Genomic DNA, 19,284 nt, shown 5'->3' with positions numbered 1-19,284 from the left:
CTAAGAAAGCTGTTATTTTTCAATGTGTGATTACTATAAACCAGACAGTTCACTGGAAAATGAATAATATTATAACTACAGCCTTAATTCATCTGGCACTGTGCTAGGCTGGGGATACAGCAATGAATAAATATAAATCACGTGTCCACCCTTTTTCACTTTCACCTAATCATCTGTACTGAGATGCTATAGTTTAGCATTAAGATTCCTGTGTGCAACTGTCTTACTTCCATTATTAAAGAATATTTAAACTTTCAGAACAGAACACAAGAAACAGGCACAACATTATTATATATTTCAAAGTGATTACAGTCTAAATCTGCAATGTAATGAGTACAACTGTACATTTATACACCACGAAGCAGAACTAATGGCATATCTCTTGAGACATAACTTTTGTCATCAGGCTGCTCTAGTCAGCAGAGATCAGAATCTACCACTCACACAGGCTTGGGTTCCTGTATTTCCCCTGTCATGCATCAAATGCATCACTAGGATGGCATGCCAGTATCCCTTATTCTTGGTGAACATGACCAGTCTTTCAGAGTGTGCCGCTCTCATTTTCTTTGAACACTAGACTGGGTAAATGCTTGCCTTCAATGACTTTTTTTGAATGGCAATGCAACATGCTGGTTGAGAACACTCCTTTGTATTCAGACTGCCTGGGTTTGAATCCATTTACCAATTATATGACCAGAGATAAATTATTTTCCAGTGCCTCGGTTTACTTATTGAGAAAATAATGGCTTCTATCTTAGAGAGTTGTTGGGAATTAAATCAACACATGCAAAGTATTTAGAATCAAAGCCAGCACTTAGGTTTTGTGTAAGTAGGCAAAAGATAGGTAAGGCTGAAAAGCCAAGCAATAAATACATGGTTTTGGCCCCTTTGAATTTCCTAGCTTCCAGCTATTGATGGAACCCCTTGACTGAGAGCCATTATGTGGTCACTTGCCAGTCATTATAGAAAAGTTGGGAATCTGTAAAGACAGATTCTACGAAAGACACAGATTCTACAGAGCTTTTCCCTAGAGTCTCTAAGGGACCTCCCAGGAGAGTACCAGGTATGTGGTTACATTTCCCTTCTTAGAAAAAAAAGCCCCCAAACTTCCACTTAGAATTCATTTGGGAGACACTACCATAGTGACATATTTTACTCTAGTGTCCAAATTTATATCATTTTGCCTATTGACAGAACTGACATATGCTAAGATGGAACAAGGCAGTCAACTTACCAAGTCTATCCTGCATCACAGAAGAGACAGTAACAGTAATGTTTTCTGTTGTGTTCATATTTAAGCCAATTAGGATAGCACTTTGGAACATATCAAAGACCCTTCATAGATGGGTGCAACTGATGAGTTGGAAATTGATGGATAAAATGATCAGAGATACAATGGATATTTATCTTACTCCTGCCAGTTTAATACATAAGGACTGATAAAAGAGCTTACATTAAATCATACTAAAATGTTCATTTCACTGGTTTAATAAAGCCAACTGACAAGAGTGGGTTGTCGTATGCTAGTAAGATATACACTAGATTGAGTTAGGAAAGTAAGAAGAGACAGAAGACTTTTGAAAATAGTTCCAAATTTATTACAAACCCAGGGGTAAGAGTATGTTTAAAACTTTTAAGATCAGCATAGAATAAACTACATTATGCTGTAAGTAAAAAATAATCCCCTGCTCTCAGGGGCTTAAAATCACAGATATGTTTTATTCATGCAGAAGTTGACTCTATATTTGTGTTACAATTGCATAGGCAGAAAGAAGGCATTATGGCTAACCATGCATTGAATGTTAAGATTCCACCCAAATGTATTATGTCACTTCCATTCATGTCAGACACCGAATCAAGGAGCAAATTTACACTTAATTCAATGACTGTAGGGAAGCTCAGTCCATTTGCACCAAAATATTTGATGAATACCACTAATGACTCCTCATGACTTTCATTCCCAAACACTGAAAATCTGTCTTTAGCATAATTTTCATTGGAAAAATAATACCCGTCATATCTCTACCAAAGCAAAGTTGATATATCAAGATTAACTTTCTAAGAGGCTCCATCTGTAATTCTATTACAGTTTTCTAAGTGTGGTAGAGCACTTAACGTGAGATCTGCCCTCTTAGCAAAATTTAAGTGTATAATTCTGTACAGATGGTATTGTACCCACATCTCTAGAAATCTTTCATCTTGCATAATTGAAACTCTATACCCACTAAACAGCAATTCCTTAGAAGGAGTTGCTGGTTTATATCTGTCTTTTAATGGATGGGTGTAATTTCAGCATATGAACTAAACAAATTTATTTTCCTTAGCATGATGGATATTTACATTTTTCAGCATTTGTGCTATTAAAGATAATATTGCGTGTACATTTTTTACCTACTTATCATTTCTAAAGAGAGATTTCTAGAAATCAAATTGCTGAATCATAGTTGTTTATTGTAAGAAAATTACTTTCCAAAGGCTTATCAAATTTGTTCACCCATAAACTATAAAATAGCCTATTTCTATTTCTTTAAATTATGTGGATGTCAATTACTTTGGTATTTTTAAAATTTGAAATAATGATCTTAGGTGTGTTATGGTAAAAAAAAAAAAAAATCAGCTTTTACCTTTTTTTGCTCTGCTCAAAAAACCATGGTAAATAATAAATTCCACAAACAAAACAACTAAAGGAAATATATCTTATTGGTAACATTTAAATCTGCAAATTTGAGACCTAGAAAAAACTAGATCTGGCAAAATTAATAAAATTAATGCCTAAAAAGAAGTGACTGAAAATACATTCATTAAAAATTTTATTGATTAAAAATTAATGAAAGGATTTAATACAGATGTATTTTGGATTGTGAAATTTAAACCCACAGAAACTCTACATGCTTGAAATAATGGCATCAAGGAAGCCTTCAATGGCAAGAGTAATAGTTTATTAAAAAAAAAAAAAACTGATATGCTCTAAATAATCAACAAACCAAATATTTGAAATTTTCAAAAAAGCAATTAATCCTGAAGAAAATTATTTTATTATCAGTCCAAAAATGCGGAATAAATTAAAAGCATATAAATGGTGCTATTAAAAAAGCATAAACAAGGGTTAAATTGGCTTAATTTCATTAGAGGGTGGAATATGTGTTTTGTAATGAAAATGCAGTACATAAATTTTGGTATAAATCTGATTGAAAGGGTTATATACTTAATCAACACTCCAAGCTGTTTGGAATCAAAATGGAAAGGCAAATAGATATAAAGTGTTCAAAATTTCTTATTCAAAACTTGGGAGAAGGAAATGATGCTACTGAAATCCCTTACTAGGCATTAGTCTCTGCTTCTTGCAGCCTCCTGTGCCAAGAAGTAAGAGCCTCAGATTTAGACAACCTCAAGTGGGCACAAAATTCAAGACACCAAAATCAAGTTATTTATTCTGTTTCCTGTCATCTTACCATCTGGTACGGGCTGGATTGTGTCCTTCCAAAATTCATACCTTGAGACTTTTACCCCTGATGTATTTGGAGTCCACCATTTTTAGGGAGATAATAAAGGCACTCATTATCAGAGAAATGCAAATCAAAACCACTATGAGGTACCATTTCACACCAGTCAGAATGGCTGCGATCCAAAAGTCTACAAGCAATAAATGCTGGAGAGGGTGTGGAGAAAAGGGAACCCTCTTGCACTGTTGGTGGGAATGCAAACTAGTACAGCCACTATGGAGAACAGTGTGGAGATTCCTTAAAAAACTGGAAATAGAACTGCCTTATGATCCAGCAATCCCACTGCTGGGCATACACACTGAGGAAACCAGAAGGGAAAGAGACACGTGTACCCCAATGTTCATCGCAGCACTGTTTATAATAGCCAGGACATGGAAGCAACCTAGATGTCCATCAGCAGATGAATGGATAAGAAAGCAGTGGTACATATACACAATGGAGTATTACTCAGCCATTAAAAAGAATACATTTGAATCAGTTCTAATGAGGTGGATGAAACTGGAGCCTATTATACAGAGTGAAGTAAGCCAGAAGGAAAAACATAAATACAGTATACTAACGCATATATATGGGATTTAGAAAGATGGTAACAATAACCTGGTGTACGAGACAGCAAAAGAGACACTGATGTATAGAACAGTCTTATGGACTCTGTGGGAGAGGGCGAGGGTGGGAAGATTTGGGAGAGTGACATTGAAACATGTAGAATATCATGTAAGAAACGAGTTGCCAGTCCAGGTTCGATGCGTGATACTGGATGCTTGGGGCTGGTGCACTGGGACGACCCAGAGGGATGGTGTGGGGAGGGAGGAGGGAGGAGGGTTCAGGATGGGGAACACATGTATGCCTGTGGCGGATTCATTTTGATATTTGGCAAAACTAATGCAATTATGTTAAGTTTAAAAATAAAATAAAATTTAAAAAAAAGAAAGAAATAATAAATAAAATAGCATTTCACATTAAAAAAATAAATAAATAAATAAAGGATAAATGAGATAGAAATAAAGAGTCCTAATCCAATAGGTGTGGTGTTATTACAAGAGGAGGAGACACCAGAAATTGATCTTTTCTGATCTCTCTCTTGTTCCCTTCTCTCATTCTTCATGCACACACAGAGAGAAGCCATGTAAGGATACAGCAAGAACTCTGCCAGCTACAACACCGAAGACAAGCCTCACCAAAAGCCAGCCCTGACAGTACCTTGATCTTGTACTTCCAACTCCAGAACAGTAAGGAAATACAGCTATGGGTTTATGGCACTCTCTATGTGATATTTTGTATGGCATCCCTAGCAGACTACTACACCATTCTAAAATCTCTTTTCTGTCTTGCTATGCCTTATAGGGGCTTCCCTGTTGGCCCACTGGTAAAGAATCCATCTTCCAATGCAAGAGATATAAGTTCAGTCCCTGGGTCAGGGAGACCCTCTGGAGAAGGAAATGGCAACCCACTACATAGTAGTCTTGCCTGTGAAATCCCACAGACAGAGGAGCCTGGCCAGCTACAGTCCATGGGGCCATCAGGCCGCAAGAGAGTCAGACGTGACTTAGCGACTAAGTAACAACAATTCTGATAGACGTCTTCATTCTCTTCATAAACAGGGCAGTCTTGTATGTAATTGCTTCCTCTGATGTTGTTGCCATACTTCATAGAACAAACTCCAACTCCCACGGATTCTTGTGTAGCATTTTGTTATAACCTATGGCCCAAAAGTAAGCCTTCCTAATGCCTCCAGGAAAGGTAAGCAATTGAGTTGTTACCACAAATCTGAACTACAAACACCTAATTTCTTCAAGCTTCACAGGCAAATGAAAGAATTAGAACTGAATGGTACAGGTGAAAGCACAAAGATGGGTGTAGTCTAAAAAGAAATGTAATGGAAGGAAATTATATATATATATATATATATATATATATAAACAGCCTTGTATGTAGGTATATTATCTCCTTTTATTATAGAAAAACCAATGAAAGCAAAGTCATATCCTAATGGAAAGATACTTGTTATAATTAAGAAACAATTAAAATTTTTCCAAATATCAAAATTCTAAGGGAATGATTTCACTATATTTACAAATCAAGTTATTTCTTTCTTGAGCGTTCAGGTAGAAAATAGTGAAAAAAAATGTAAGTATGATCACTTGTAAGCAAATATACAATTAATGATTTTTTGATGATTTACTCATCTATTATTTAGAACCTATACACTTCCAAAAAATTTCAAACCTTTATTACAAAGGAAACATGTATCTTAGCATACTTTTGAAAGCTGGAATAATAACTGTATAAAATAGGTGTGTATAAGTTTGGGGGTTTGTGCTGTGTTTTGGGCTCAGTCACTTTAGTTGTGTCTGACTCTTTGCAACCGCATGGACTGCAGCCCGCCAGGCTCCTCTGTCCATGGGATTCTCCAGGCAAGAATACTGGAGTGGATTACCATGTGAAGTTTAACTTCAACTAAATATGGTTATTACCTTTGTTCACAAATTCTAACTCTGAGAATTCAGGCAAAAACAAACTGAGTTACATACTATTCAACTGAGTTACATACTTTCCATTCTCTGATCAAAAATATCAAACCTGTTTTGTAAGAGAATCGGAGTTTTCCAGTGCTGAAGTCAAGGAATAATGTGTTCCCTGGACACTTCTTACAAATGACAGAGAACAGGAGAATGGGTAATGTCTTCAACAGTAGCTTCTCAGCAAAGCTGTGAGCATTCTTCCCATGTCCACTTACTGAATCTATCTTTAATACAGCCAGAGCTTAACACTAAAAATAGTGCAATGAAGGCATTTCTGCAGAAGTTTGAGCCACTCAAGTAAGCATTCTGACAACCAACTTGAGAAAAAGATAAGAGTTTAGTCTGATTTGAGATAGGAGAGGCCTTGCTCTTGGCTTGTCTGTTTTGAACATCAGTTTTATCCTCGGCAGGAAACAAAACAACTTCAAGTTCAAACTCCTTGTTATGAGCCAAGAGCATGAGGCTTCTGAGTTCTTGAAAAAGTAGTGTGAACATTTTACAACTGAGATTGAGAACTAATCTATATTCTACACACTGGAGGTGCTACAGAGAAAAGTGAAAGCATTAGGTTGCTCAGCCGTATCTGACTCTGGCGACCCCATGGACTGTAGCCCGCCAGGCTCCTCTGTCCACAGGATTCTCCAGGCAAGAATACTGGAGTGGGTTGCCATTTTCTTCTCCAGGGGATCCTCCTGACCCAGGGATCGAACTTGGGTCTCCTGCATTGCAGGCATATTCTTCACTATCTGAGCTACCATAAAAGCTACAAAGAAGAGGGCCAGAATTTTCTGAATCAATTTGAAGTCTTTTGAAAGCATGTCCAACTGAGATCACACACTGTAGACAAGTATCTCAATTGTACACAAACTCCAATGAGGCTCCCACAAAAGTTTCCTTTTACCTATAAAACTGCATTTTTTTCACCAAGTTCCATATACCACTCACCCATCATCCAATTACATCCTCAAGATAGAAACATTTTATATATATATATATATATATATATATATATATATATATAACTTAATTTTCTTAATTTCCTCTTCCTTCCTTCTCTGCTTCTAATCAATATATATGCTCCACCAAGTTTATTCTTAAGAATATTTTTGTTTTCCTTTTTTTCTTCATGCACACGGTTCCTCTTGGACCTTTAGCTGTGGATACTATAAACTAACCAGCATGTCTCTTCATCACCCTTCTTCTCAAGCTATGCTTCCAACTTGCCACTAGAGATCTTTTTATCACATATCTGTTGATCAGCTCTCATGGAAAAACCCTGATTGACCTTCCCAGCCTTAAGTGAAATGTCTAAGGCCTTTAGCCTGGCATGTGTATGTGTGTGTGTGTGCATGCCCAGTCACTCAGTCGTGTCTGACTCTGTGACTGTAGCCTGCCAGGCTCCTCTGTCTATGGGATTTTACAGGTAAGAATACTGGAGTGGGTTGCCATTTCCTACTCCAGGAATCTTCCCAGCCCAGAGAATAGACCTCTGTCTCCTGCATTGGCAGGAGGATTCTCTACCATGAGTGCCACCTGGAAAGCCCTGGCATAAGGGGCACTAATGACATAGATAAGAAAGCATTCTTCAGTGATCAATGCAAAGAAATAGAGGAAAACAACAGAATGGGAAAGACTAGAGATCTCTTCAAGAAAATTAGAGATACCAAAGGAACATTTCATGCAAAGATGGGTTCGATCAAGGACAGAAATGGCATGGACCTAACAGAAGCAGAAGATATTAAGAAGAAGTGGCAAGAATACACAGAAGAACTGTACAAAAAAGATCTTCACAGCCCACATAATCACGATGGTGTAATCACTGACCTAGAGCCAGACATCCTGGAATGTGAAGTCAAGTGGGCCTTAGAAAGCATCACTACAAACAAAGCTAGTGGAGGTGATGGATTTCCAGTGGAGCTCTTTCAAATTCTGAAAGATGATGCTGTGAAACTGCTGCACTCAATATGCCAGCAAATTTGGAAAACTCAGCAGTGGCCACAGGACTGGAAAAGGTCAGTTTTCATTCCAATCCCAAAGAAAGGCAATGCCAAAGAATGCTCAAACTACCTCACAATTGCACTCATCTCACATGCTAGTGAAGTAATGCTCAAAATTCTTCAAGCCAGGCTTCAGCAAAATGTGAACTGTGAACTTCCAGATGTTCAAGCTGGTTTTAGAAAAGGCAGAGGAACCAGAGATCAAATTGCCAACATCTGCTAGATCATGGAAAAAGCAAGAGAGTTCCAGAAAAAGATCTATTTCTGCTTTATTGACTATACCAAAGCCATTGACTGTGTGGATCACAATAAACTGTGGACAATTCTGAAAGAGATGAGAATACCAGACCACCTGCTCTGCCTTTTGAGAAATCTATATGCAGGTCAGGAAGCAACAGTTAGAACTGGACATGGAACAACAGACTGGTTCCAAATTGGAAAAGGAGTACATCAAGGCTGTATATTGTCACCCTGCTTATTTAACTTATATGCAGAGTACATCATGAGAAACGCTGGACTGGAAGAAACACAGGCTGGAATCAAGATTGCCAGGAGAAATATCAATAACCTCAGATATGCAGATGACACCACCCTTATGGCAGAAAGTGAAGAGGAACTAAAAAGCCTCTTGATGAAAGTGAAAGTGGAGAGTGAAAAAGTTGGCTTAAAGCTCAACATTCAGAAAATGAAGATCATGACATCTGGTCCCATCACTTCATGGGAAATAGATGGGGAAACAGCGGAAACAGTGTCAGACTTTATTTTTCTGGGCTCCAAAATCACTGCAGATGGTGACTGCAGCCATGAAATTGAAAGATGCTTACTCCTTGGAAGGAAAGTTATGACCAACCTAGATAGCATATTCAAAAGCAGAGACATTACTTTTCAAACAAAGGTTCGTCTAGTCAAGGCTATGGTTTTTCCTGTGGTCATGTATGGATGTGAGAGTTGGACTGTGAAGAAGGCTGAGAGCCGAAGAATTGATGCTTTTGAACTGTGGTGTTGGAGAAGACTCTTGAGAGTCCCTTGGACTGCAAGGAGATCCAACCAGTCCATTCTGAAGGAGATCAGCCCTGGGATTTCTTTGGAAGGAATGATGCTAAAGCTGAAACTCCAGTACTTTGGCCACCTCATGTGAAGTGTTGACTCATTGGAAAAGACTCTGATGCTGGGAGGGATTGGGGGCAGGAGGAGAAGGGGGTGACAGAGGATGAGATGGCTGAATGGCATCACTGACTCAATGGACATGAGTCTGAGTGAACTCCGGGAGTTGGTAATGGACAGGGAGGCCTGGCGTGCTGTGATTCATGGGGTCGCAAAGAGTCGGACACGACTGAGCGACTGATCTGATCTGATATGAAGGGAATGGTAACTCACTCCAGTATTCTTGCCTGGGAAATTCCATGGACAGAGGAGCCTGGAAGGCTATAGTCCATGGGGTCACAAAGAGTCAGACACGACTGAGTGGCTAACAAACACTAACATATATATACGTATATATATACACACATACATATACATATATACATATGTTGCTAAATGTATTCTTAGATATGTACATATTATATTTCTAAAACATCTCTTGAAAATAATTCATGCTCTTTTCAGTTTGCACTTAAATTCTATAAAAATTGGAGTAAAGAAATCTTTGTCCCAATGTCAACTTAAGTAAATAACAATAACTGTAATAATCTGTCAATAATAAGTATCAATTATTGAATACCTATTCTGTTTTTCTTCATAAATGTGAAAGCTAAGTATTATTTTATCTTATAAATGTCTAAGTCCATCAAAGAAGTTAATTTCCAACAGGCCAATAAGAGCCTCTGCGGGTTAAAACCCATTTGGCATTGACTGGAAAGCCTAATTGTTTTTTACTAATCTACCAGACCACGCAGTTGAAAACAAGTCAATTGTAGCATTCTGGCAAAAAAAAAAGGAATCAAGAATCCTGATTTTGGACACTCTGTTGCTTATCTTCAAGATGGAATTGGCAGATCGAGAACTACTTTAGATACAAAAGTTGGATGTCATCATTTACAATAGTTTTTTCCTCCCAGGATGGGACTTCCTTCCCATTCTGTTGTGTTGTTATGTCTTGATCATAAGGAGAGTAGATGCTGTATAAACAGTATAAACAGCAGATGCTGTATAAACAGTATAAACAGCATAATGAGACTGGACTGTTCATGAGTAAGTAGATAACTAAGTTTTCCAATGGCTAAATGCTGGATAACTGACATTCGAGAAGAGCTGGATTTTGACCCTGGCATTATGGTTTGGTTATACTCTAACTTTGAGCAATTTCTAAGCCTCATTTTTACTATATGTTAAATGAGAATAATCATATACACATAATATTGCTATAAAGCTAGGTGCAATCATGCATATTAAATACTTAGAATTTCCACTTCCCCCCTATCTTCTCCTTGCTGACTTTTCGGGGGAGATTTTTCAGTCACAGGGTGCTGTACTGCTTAACAGATACCTCATATTTCATGAGGCTGATTTTGTTTGTGAAGAATTTACCTCAGCTGACAGAAGCAGAGATATGTGCTTCTTAAGGGGCCAAGATATTCTGCTAATCTCCAGTCCTTCTGAGAATTAAGTACCTATTCTTCAATATTTATAAATGAGAGCAAATAGTAAGGTGCAATAGCTAAATAGACAAATGAAAAACGGATAAAGTGATAACATTTCAAAGGCAAACTGCATACACTCAAGGGTACATGACACAGAGGGGCAACAGCATTCTCAGAGTGGTGGGTGCGGTAACCAACTCAGGCGCTCTCTGTGGCTGCGTCCTCAGCGTGGGAGGCACTGCATGAGGTCTGTTTGAAGAACCTCAACAGACACCAGATAAAGAGCCAGAGTCCCAACCAAGCTGAAGTTTCAGCCTTGTAGTTTAGCACTGAAGTCCCTACTGGAAGGCAGCGTATTCCTAACGAACTTGAGAAGACTCAGCTGACTTACTGCTGGGGCATATCTTGAACAGTTCAAGCACCAGACTAAACATCTAGTCACATAACTTTCCTAATTCCTGGAGATTCATCCAAACAGGGCTCACTGCTGTATTTTATTCCTCCAAAGAATTCTATCTGGGCCAACATCAAAGAGTCAAAGAATAAGTTTCAAATTATTTTTCTCTTACACTTCAAACTCCCAAAAAGTTAGGATCCAAAACTATTTGGAAGGGATGATTTACTTGAATTGCATAAAATGTAACATTATACATGTACACGATTAATTATCTCTCAGAATAATACTATGTTGTTGTTCATTCACTCAGTCGTGTTCAACTCTTTGCAACCCCACAGACTGTAGTTGTTTTTGTACTGTTCATTGGGTTCTCACGACAAGAACACTGCAGTTGTTTGCCATTCCCTATTCCAGCTGAGCTATTTCAAATCCTAAAAGATGATGCTGTTAAAGTGCTGCGCTCAATATGCCAGCAATTTTGGAAAACTCAGCAGCCCAGTAGCCACAGGACCATAAATGGTCAGTTTTCATTCCAATTCCCAAAGAAGGGCAATGCCAAAGAATGTTCAAACTACTGGACAATTGTGCTCATTTCTCATGCTAGTAAGATTATGCTCAAAATTCTTCAAGCCAGGCTTCAACAGTATGTGTTCTGAAAAATTCCTGATATATAAGCTGAGTTTAGAAAAGGCAGAATAACCACAGATCATATTGCAACATTCAATAGATCATAGAGAAGGCAACGGAATTCCAGAAAAACTTCTGCTTCATTGACTAAGAGAAAGCCTTTGATTGTGGGGATCACAACAAACTATGGAAAATTCTTAAATAGATGGGAGTACAAGACCACCTGACCTGTCTCCTGAAAACCTGTGTTTGGGTCAAGAAGCAACAGTTAGAACCTTACATGGAACAACTGACTGGTTCAAAATTGAAAAAGGAGTACATCAGGGATGTATATTGTCACCTTGCTTATTTAAGTTATATGCAGAGTACATCATGTAAAATGCCAGGCTGGATGAAGCACAAGCTGGACTCAAGATTGCTGGAAGAAATACCAATAACCTCAGATATGCAGATGACACCACTCTAATAGCAGAAAGTGAAGAGGAGCTAAAGTGTCTTTTCATGAGGGTGAAAGAGGAGAGTGAAAAAGCTGGCTTAAAACTCAACATTCAAAAAACTAAGATCATGGCATCCAGTTCTATCACTTCATGGCAAATAAGAGGGAAAAAAAGTGGAACCAGTGACAGATTTTCTCTTCTTGGGCTCTAAAAACCAATGCAGATGGTGACTGCAGCCATGAAATTAAAAGACGCTCGCTTCTTGGAAGGAAAGCTATGACCAACCTAGATAGCATATTAAAAAGATAAGACATCACTTTGCTGACAAAATTCCATATGGTCAAAGCTATGGTTTTTTCCAGTAGTCATGTATGGATTTAAGAGTTGGATCATGAAGAAGGCCGAGTGCTGAAGAATTGATGCTTTCAAATTTGTAGTGCTGGAAAAGACTCTTGAGAGTCCTTTGTACTGCAAGGAAATCAAACCAGTCCATCCTAAAGGAAATCAGTCCTGAATATTCACTGGAAAGCTGATGCTAGACGACAAGACTGTAGCCCGCCAGGCTCCTCTGTCCATGGTTTTTCCAGGCAAGGATACTGGAGTGGGTTGCCCTTTCTGTTTCCAGAGGATCTTCCTGACCCAGTGATCAAACCTGTATCTCCTCCGTCTCCCGCACTGGCATGTGAATTCTTCACTGCTGATCCACCAGGGGAGCCCTGGTCATTATAATCAGTCCTAGACATGGCAATCAGAGAGGAAAATGAAGCATTATAAAAAGAATTGAACTCAAAAAGAAGTAAAACTGTCACTGTTTCCAGATGATGTGATACTAAACAAAGAAAACTCTAAAGATGTTGCCAGCAAACTACTGGTGCTATTCAATGAATTTGGTAAAGCTGAAGGATACAAAAATCACACAGAAAATCTCTTGCATTCCTATATACTAAAAATGAAAGATCAGAAAAACAAATTAAGGAAACAATCACATTTTCCATTGCAAAAAAAGAATAATATACCTAGGAATAAACCTACTTAAGGAGGCAAACGAATTGTACTTGGAAAACTATAAAACATTGGTGAAAGAAATAACACAAACAGATGGAGAGATATAACATGTTCTTGGATTGGAAGAATCAATAGAGTAAAGATGAGAATATTATCCAAAACAATCTACAGAGTCAGTACAATCTCTATCAAATTACCAATCATATTTTTACAGAATTAGAATACATATATATATATATATATATATTTTTTTTTTTTTTACACAGTATGTATGGAAACACAGAACATCCTGAATAGCCACAGCAATCTTGAGAAAGAAAATCAGAGCTGGAGTAAAAAAATCAGAGCTGGCTTCCTGAATGCAGACTTTATACTACAAAGCTACAGTAGCCAAGACAGTATGGTATTGGCACAAAAACAGAAATTTCAATCAATGGAATAGGATAAAAACCCCAGAGATAAACCCACACACCTATGGTCACCTAATCTATGACAAAGGAGGCAAAAACATACAATGGAGAAAAGGCAGTCTCTTCAGTAAGTGGTGCTGGGAAAATTGAACAGCTGTATGTAAAAGAATGAAATTAGAACACTCCCTAACACCATTGCCCAAAATAAACACAAAATGTATTAAAAGTTAAATGTAAGTCTGGATAGTATAAAACTCGTAGGGGAAAACACTGGCAGAGCATTCTTGGTCATAAATCACAACAGGATCTTTTTTGACCCACCTCCTTGAGTAATGAAAATAAAAATAAACAAATAGGACTTAAAAGCTTTTGCGCAGCAAAGGAAACAATAAGCAAGATGAAAAGACAACCCTCAGAATGGGAGAAAATATTTGCAAATGAAGCGACCAACAATGAATTAATCTCCAAAATGGACAAACAGCTCATACAGTTCAATGTGAAAAAAAAAAAAAAAAGACCCAGTCAAAACATGGGCAGAAGACCTGGCTACATATTTCTCCAAAGAAGTCATACAGATGGCCAAGATGCACATGAAAAGATGCTCAGCATCACTAATTATTAGAGAAAGACAAAACAAAACTACAACAAGGCATCATCTCACACCACTCAGAATCAAAAACGATGCAGCAAAAACAAATCATGAAAAAATCTATAAAAAGATTAATGCTGGAGAGGGTGTGGAAAAAAGGACCCCTCTTACACTCTTGGTGAAAATGGAAATTGACGCAGCCACTATGAAGGACAGCATGCAGGTTCCTTAAAAGACTGAAACAACTACCCTGGTGGGGGTGGTTAGTTGCTAAGTCACGCCCGACTCTTGTGACCCCCATGGACTGTAGCCCTCCAGACTCCCCTGTCCATGAGATTTCCCAGGCAAGAATACTCAGGTGTGTTGCCATTTTCTTCCCCAGGGGATCTTTTCTACCCAGGGATAGAACCCACATTTCCTGCATTGAAGGTCAATTCTTTACCATTGAGCCCCCAACTAAGTCCTCCAACCACCTTATGACCCAGCACGCCTACTCCTGGGCACATACTCAGAGGAAACCATAATTACAAAAGATGCATGCACCCCAATGTTCACTGTAGCACTATTTACAATAAACAGGGCATGGAAGCAACCTAAATGTCCATCAACAGAGGAATGAATAAAGAACATGTGATACCTGAATATGATGAAATATTACTCAGCCATAAAGAAGAATGAAATTGGGTCATTTGTAGAAATGTGGATGGACCCAGAGTGTGTCACAGAGAGTGAAGTAAGTCAGAAAGAGAAAAGTATCATTTATCAATGCATATATATATATATATATATATATATGGAATCTAGACAAATGGTACAGATGATTTTATTTATAAAGCAGAAACAGAGACACAGGCCTAGATAAGACATGTATGGATACCAAAGAGGAGGAGGAGGAGTGGTGGGAGGAACTGAGACATTGGGATTGACACATATACACTATTGATACTATATATAAAACAGGTGACCAAGGAGAATGTGTTATATAGCACAGGGACCTCTACTTAATGCTCTATGGTGACCAAATGGGAAGAAAGTACAAAATGGAGAGGCTAGATGTATGGCTGATTAATTTTTCTATATAGTAGAAGCTAACACAACATTGTAAAGCAACTGCAATAAAAATTAAAAAAATAAAATAATAGCATTGTTCTATCGTTGCTATTATACACACAGAGTGCTGACATTTATCCAAATAATTTGCTTGGCTTTTTCAACTTACACCATTATGTGAAACAAAGGGCACTTAAAATTCCATTTTAAAGCCCAAATTAATAATGTGCCGCATTTTATTACTTACTTTTAAAAATTTACAGAAGGCCTATAAAGCACACATATGCCTTAATAGTCATCTATTATTTCTTCTGATATGAAATAGCACTTTAATCAGAGATGTCTTCTCTTTAAACTAAGGGTATAAATCTTGCCAGAATTTTATCCTATTGTCATATAAAGCCATCAAATGCAACATTTGATGAATACGAATACCACTACACTACTTGGAACTGCTAAAATCATGAAACATTCCATATAGATGAGTTAACAGTACTAATGCATTCTCCAGCATGTTTCCACTCTAAGATATTTGAGGTAGCTGATGGCCAGGTAACAAGGAAAAAGTGGTCTTAATGCTAAAGAATAACTGCCTTATTGAAGACAAAGAAGTTCATCCACAGGATGAACAAGTGAATTAAACCCCCCTTGTACTTATTTCAGGTGGATATACATATTTTTATTGTGTATAGCAAAATAAGATTAACTTAATATAGAATTCTACCAGCTTAATGAGAGGAAATTTCTATTAATACATGTTTTTTTTTTTCCCCAAGACAATATGAAAATTCTGCTTTCTCATGAACCTAAGGAAAAGCATGTACTGACTTCACCACACCCCTAGAACACAACTGCATATTTTGCGGGTATAAACAAAATAAAGCAGATGCTTCAGGCACCACCAAGGAAGCTAAGATGTTAATGAAGACACAGCACAGTACCTGCTACAGCGGGACAGGGCCCTTTCTTAAGTTACCTAGTACGAACAGCCAGTTGAACTGGGGTGGGAAAAATCACAACTTAAAACCATTTACATAAGCTGAATTTAGTTCTATGGGTTTCATTATAATCCATCTCATATCAGAAAGGGTTAATGACTGGCTCAAAATAGATGAGGCAACAGTGGAAACAGTGAGAGACTTTATTTTTGGGGGCTCCAAAATCACTGCAGATGGTGACTGCACCCATGAAATTAAAAGACACTTGCTCCTTGGAAGAAAAGTTATGATGAAACTAGACAGCATATTAAAAAGCAGAGACATTGCTTTGCCAACAAAGGTCCATCTATTCAAGGCTATGGCTTTTCCAGTAGTTGTATATGAATGTGAGAGTTGGACTATAAAGAAAGCTGAGCGCCAAAGTATTGATGCTTTTGAACTGTGGTGTTAGAGAAGACTCTTGAGAGTCCCTTGGACTGCAAGGAGATCCAACCAGTCCATTGTGAAGGAAATCAGTCCTGAATATTCATGGAAGGACTGATGCTGAAGCTGAAACTCCAATACTTTGGTCACCTGATGCAAAGAACTGACTTATTTGAAAAGACCCTAATGCTGGGAAAGATTGAAGGCAGGAGGAGAAGGGGACGACAGAGGATGTGATAGTTGGATGGGACCACTGACTTAATAGACCTAAGTTTGAGTAAACTCAGGGAGTTGGTGATGGACCTGGCATACTGCCCCCCATGGGGTCGCAAAGAGTTGAACAAGACTGAGCAACTGAACTGAATGACTGTCTATGTGTACTACAGACCATAACGCAAGAATCTCATATTTAAGCTAAAGAAAATTGTATAAACTGATTCTGCCAATACCTGTGGTAAATATATATATATATATATATATATATATATATATTTCCCTTTCAGAATAAAGTGAAAAACATATGTAACCAATTTTGTTAATTCAAGGATTTTTTAGTACTTTTATCAGACCATGTACTAAAACTGAATAATTTATATGCTACTGTGGTATTTTGTATTGAAATCCTTTAATTTGCTGTCTTCATGACTATAAAAATAGCTTTATAATATTTCTATACCTGTACTTTTTTGGGTTTTCTATAAATTTTTCTCTAACCGATTAATGTAAACTCAAGGTCAGTCTACTCATAAAGAGTAACAAGTGTTGGTTTCATTTATAGTTAAATATTTTTCATGTTTGATATTTCAGGAAAGAAATATCTCAAGACCCATGTTTCCTTTTAGTGTTAGCAGAGTCCACAGTTGTTAGGAGGACTGTCAGTCTAATACATTTAAGTCCTTTGGCGAAAGCACAAGCCAAAGAAAGGAAACCCAAAGAAAGGATTTTCCATGGTGGAAAATCTCTGGAGCCAATTATGGAGAAGGCTGCATGGTAGTCAAAGGTAAATTTCTGATGGGATCCAATTAACATTGTTCTTTTAAATAATAACAGGAGAATAAGCCATTAATTTTATGACACTTTTTTTTTTCCTACCTGGGTTTTCATAAGTTGGACTTCCTTCCAGGCTAATTAACCACTAAACATTTTACAAGCAATCCATGCACGGAAGCAGTAAAAGATGAATTGCACTTATGAAATAATTGACAAAGAGCACACTGGGCATTTTAAGCAGCCATGGTGTGCATTCTCATACCGGAAGAAAGGCTTCTGTGTGGCCATTTGACAGGTCATTAGTTAATCTCAGACCTCAGCATCAGATAACAGGGACTCAGAGCTCACGTGAACTCACAGTCACCAGCTGGGGGTATCTGAGTGCAGAGAACTTCATAGAAAACACTTAGTGTTCTCACCTTAGCATTATCAAACTACCCCCAGTGTTATCTCAGATGAATTCGCTGGTTATTTTATTTTCTTTTGACAGTAAAGTCCAAGCTGACAAACCAAGTCAGTTCTCAAAGAAATTCAATTACAGAAATATCCGACAGCTTGCTTTGCTTCTTACTACAGTTTCCAAAGTTCCTTGCAGACTGGACAATATAGTCTGCTTTGCAAGACATGAATTGTATTTTATACATAAAATTAAAAAAATATATCAAAAGAAAGATAAAATTTTCAGAAACAGAAATGCTGACTGACAAAAAAAAAAAACAAGGTAATGATAATAGATTTGGAAATAGTCACTGGTTTTTTGGTTTTGTTTGTTTTTGTTTTTTTTTGAGATTTTAATATTGTTCCTGGCAGTTGGTAGATAAAACCCCAAATTGTTTCTGTCCTTAAGACTGAAATCTATCAAACGTTTATGGCTATGAAATCTAAAGTCACTAAAATAGTTTGAATTCAAAGGTTTCCTTCCCCATTTTTAAAATGTTTTACTTTTGAGTAACAATATTCCTGTGTGTTGAAAAACTGCAGTAAATTACCATCCGAGTGAGTTTAAGTCACAAAGAAACACTTGGGGAAGGGATGACACTGTATCTCTATCCCAGGACCATCCCCCACAGGCCTGACTTCTACAAGTGGGCAGAAGAGATTTCTGGCAAGGACTGGTGTTTTTTCTGTAGCCTGCCTTCAAGTATAAGAGAATGTTTTTACTGATTGTCAAGTTAAGTCATTTACCTTTTTCTGCTCTCTGTTAGGCCTTCAACATTTTTAGAAAATAATAATAATAATTATGTTCACAGAACAACTTTTTTTTCCTGAGTTGTTAGGACTTAAAAAGATTTTATCCTCTCATCCCAAAGACAGGCCTTTCTATAACTAGATGCTGTTGGAAACTTTGAACAGTCAGGCACTTAATGTTCATCTGGTCCTAATCTCTTCATTAATAATATGAGAGATTCAAAGTTAAATTCCTAAGGTAATATGTTTGTTAGGGGAAAAAAAGCAGATTCACATCCTCAAACATCACATGTAGTATTTTATCATATATAAAACCCACTCACATGTATCAGTTTTCAAGTATCTATTGTTTTTGAACAAATTTTAAAATCAAAATTAGATCATGTATTTCTTGATTTTATTTGATGCATATTGTCTAGGGACTATGTTATATAACCTACTTTCGATTATACTGCATAACAATAACAAAAAAACCCTGATTTTTACTAGTAATATGATGCCAACATGCATTCTTTTATCAACTTCTGTGCTTTCCTGGAGAATCCCATGGACAGAGGAGCCTGGCGGGCTACAGTCCATGGGGTCACAAAGAGTCGGACATGACTGAGTGACTAACACACACACAC

The 19,284-nt window shown here is 37.4% G+C and overlaps 1 long non-coding RNA gene across 2 annotated transcripts in view; it reads left to right on the top strand.

Annotated features, from left to right (window-relative positions):
• Positions 1-919: 919 nt before the first annotated feature.
• The window catches only part of LOC132344088 (uncharacterized), a 97,010-nt gene continuing 78,645 nt past the window's right edge, over positions 920-19,284 (top strand). The window contains exons 1-2 of one of the 2 annotated variants that reach the window (XR_009493202.1): positions 920-1,063; positions 4,619-4,732. This is a non-coding gene — a long non-coding RNA (uncharacterized lncRNA). The remainder of the gene's footprint in view (positions 1,064-4,618; positions 4,733-19,284) is intronic. The other variant, XR_009493203.1, reaches the window with a different exon arrangement.

Source organism: Bos taurus, chromosome 27, assembly GCF_002263795.3.
Source record: "Bos taurus isolate L1 Dominette 01449 registration number 42190680 breed Hereford chromosome 27, ARS-UCD2.0, whole genome shotgun sequence".
Classification (NCBI taxonomy): Eukaryota; Metazoa; Chordata; class Mammalia; order Artiodactyla; family Bovidae; genus Bos; species Bos taurus.
Note: the sequence above shows the minus strand (reverse complement) of the source record. Positions and strands in the feature narration are given on the sequence as shown.